The sequence below is a fragment of the Cicer arietinum genome, chromosome 8, assembly GCF_000331145.2.
Source record: "Cicer arietinum cultivar CDC Frontier isolate Library 1 chromosome 8, Cicar.CDCFrontier_v2.0, whole genome shotgun sequence".
NCBI classification, from domain to species: Eukaryota; Viridiplantae; Streptophyta; class Magnoliopsida; order Fabales; family Fabaceae; genus Cicer; species Cicer arietinum.
In genome coordinates this window covers 8591518-8595163 of record NC_021167.2, presented here as the reverse complement: position 1 = coordinate 8595163, position 3646 = coordinate 8591518, and positions in this window count along the sequence as shown.

Genomic DNA, 3646 nt, shown 5'->3' with positions numbered 1-3646 from the left:
ACTATTAAAAATTGCAGGTTTCAGTTTTGAAAATATTTTGAAAACGTCTCGAAATCATTCAACACTTACAACACAAAGTCAACCAATCACACTTATCAATTACGACACAATCACAAACAACAATCGAGTATAACAAACATGACTCGCGTGCCAAGCACTTTATGCAATGCGTATATGCCAATGCGCATGATTTCGGAATTTCCAAACCAAAACCCTCCTTGAGGGGCGTAAATCATAATTGTACCGCATATCACATGCTAATACTAATTAACGAGGTGCCACATATCACAGGCCGATATTAATTACCGAGGTGACATATATCACGGGTCAACGCAATTTACTAAAGAGCGTAAATCGTACATGTACCGCCTATCACAGACCAGTACTATTTACCGAGGTGCCACCTATCACGGGTCAGCTCGATTTTGAAAAATTTATAAAATATAATATTTATTATTTAGATTACTCTTTTAATCCAATTTGTATAAAAGTAGCACATCATCTAAAGCACTCATATAACAAAAACTAATCACAAAATTTATCAACATGTATTCTAAAATAATTTTAACATCAAATTAATTATTTTAAAAAAATATTTCATTAATAAAATAGTTTATTATAAAATTTTGGATGTTGCAGAGATAATGAAGCAAAAAATAGTTTTAAGTTAGTCATATAAAAAAATCATTAGATAAAAGGTATAAACAAACATAAGTTTTTTAACAACAATCCTAAACCATCAAACTGAATAGAAAGATTTATAACAAAGATAAAAAAATAAACCAGATGAAAACATCACTCTAATCAGGCAAAAAAAAAAAGCTATATGAAAATTTTAATACATAAAATAACATGCAAAAAAAAAAAAACTCTAGAAAACCCAGAAGCAGAAACAATACAAAAATAAAAACGAACGTGGAATAGATTAGAACAACATTCACATATTTAAAACAACATAAACCAAAAAACATTGTTTTTAAACACGAAATTGAAAATGTAAGACCCACATTTTATTATTATTATTATTAGTAATGTGTGAAATATATTTTTATTTTTTTTGTAATTTATAAAGTGGCTGTTATTATTATAGTTTTTATTCAATTATTATTTTTGAAAAATATATGTGTGTATGACATAATTTATTTAATTTGACTGATATTTTGGTAAGTATTTAAAAAAAACATTTATAATAATACTTATAGTAATGACACGATTTAACTATTTTTAGAAATAAAAAATAATAAAGATATAAAGAGGAAAAATGCTTGTTATATGTGGCACATCATATATATAAAAATTATTTTGTGGTTTAAGAATTTGAAAGTGTTCGACATATCCAAAATATAATATATTAATTAAAGAAAAGAAAATGATTTGTATCAAAAAAACAAATTATGCTGAAAGATATAGATAAAAAAAATAGAAGAAGAAAAAAATTTAGTGGAGAAAGAAAATGAAATTTAAGTTATACAATCTAATTTATTTTCGTTACCATGTTGAAAAAATACGGATTAGGTAAAGAGCATTCTTGACAATACTTATGAGTGGTTTAGTGTTTTTTTCTCATTAAATTGAATGAGTAATTGAATTTTCAACGTATAAAATAATTACTTACCATTAAGTACGTCGAATAATTATGCATGAATAATAAAGAATGATTGTGTAATGAAAAATGCATAATAAAATAACGTAAAATATTATCATATAATTGACTGACATAAATTGAAAGTAATACAAAATAGTTTTTTTTATAGTAATGAAACAATTTACTATTTTGTACCCAAAAAAAAATTACTATTTGAAAAAAGTTAAAATTATATTTTAGTATATAACCATACATAATAATATCAATATTTCAGAAAATATATAATTTTTTCTCTAAGTCCATATCAACAATGGTATAATTATATCTCTCTATTTGATTTAAATATTAATTTTAGTTATCTAATAAGTGACATGTGATAGATTTGTATATTTTATAGATCTCACTAAAAATAACTATTTTTCATTAAAATATTTTTTTTTCTTCCAGTAATGATACTATGTAATATTCAATTTGAAGAAATTAAATAATTGTAGAAACAAAATATGTGGGGTAAGTCTATTTCATAGACATGAACTATCTATTATTATTCATCTAAGAAAATCTTTTATATATATATATATATATATATATATAATAGAATATATAATAGATAATAGATGACTCAATATATTAATTGAGAGTTAAAGTCATACGAAGAGAAGAATCATTATCAATAATGATAAATGGAGCAATAAGTGTTGAATAACTGAGATAATTGATATTTATTATTGTAATTTGTAACTTATGGCATATGAATAGTTATACATAATATTATATGAAAAAAATATAATAAAAAGAACCGTTACCAATAATAATGGAGGAAGAACCGTTAGATAACTGATAATTGATATTTATTGCATTGTAATTTGTAATTTATGACATATGGATAGAAATATAATAAAATTATAATAAAATATGTGCTAAACACAAATTGTAAGAAAGAGGAAAATTTTTTGTTATATGTGTCACATAACATTTTTTTTATGTGACAATATTTGAATGAGTGACACAATGTTTGATGAAATGTCTAGAGTCTATTTTAATATATATAAATAGACGACTCAATATATTAATTGAGAGTAAAAAGCATACGAAGAGAAGAACTATTATCAATAATAATGGAGGAAGAAATGTTATTAATAATGATAAAGGAGCAATGTTGAATTGGTAACTGATTTTTATTGTATTGTAATTTGTAACTTATGGCATATAAATAGTTATACAAAACATTATAAGAAAAAATATAAAATATGTGCTAAAAACAAATTGTAAGTTTTATGTGACAATATTTGAATGAGATGACACAATGTTTGATGACATGTCTAAGAGTCTATTTTAATATATATAATAGAATTTATGCTAAAAACAATTGCAAGTACCATAATAAGAAAGAGGAAGAAGGTTTGTTATATGTGCCACCTAAGGTTTCTTTTTTATGTGACAATATTTGAATGAAGTGGCACAATGTTTGATGACATGTCTAGGAATCTATTTTAATATATATTATAGGCTAAATACCACCGTGATCTTTTAACTTAATTTCAGTTAACGTTGTAGTCATTGATCTTTTTTTTTTTTTCTTCCCGGTTTAGTCCTTATTTTAATTTTAAGTGACAACTTGATATTTTATGTTTTAAAATGTCAACAATATTATCCTTATTTATTACAAAAATTCAAAAAATTCATAAAAAATTTCAAACATAACTCATAAAACTAATTATCATCCTCAAGTAATTTTATCAAATTTATAACTTAAATATTTAAATAGACTCATTTTCATCTCCAACAACATCAAATAAAGAATCTTTAACATTCATATTTATATATTATTAATATTCATAGTTAGACAATAACAACAATAAAAAAAATATTAAAAAAAATAAAATAAAATAAATAATAATAATAATAATAATAATAATAATAATAATAATAATAATAAGTAATGTCTACAAAATAATGATCAATAACTAAATACAGAACACCATTTTACATTTTTTATAATACTTACCAACACACATATATATATATATATATATATATATATATATATATATATATATA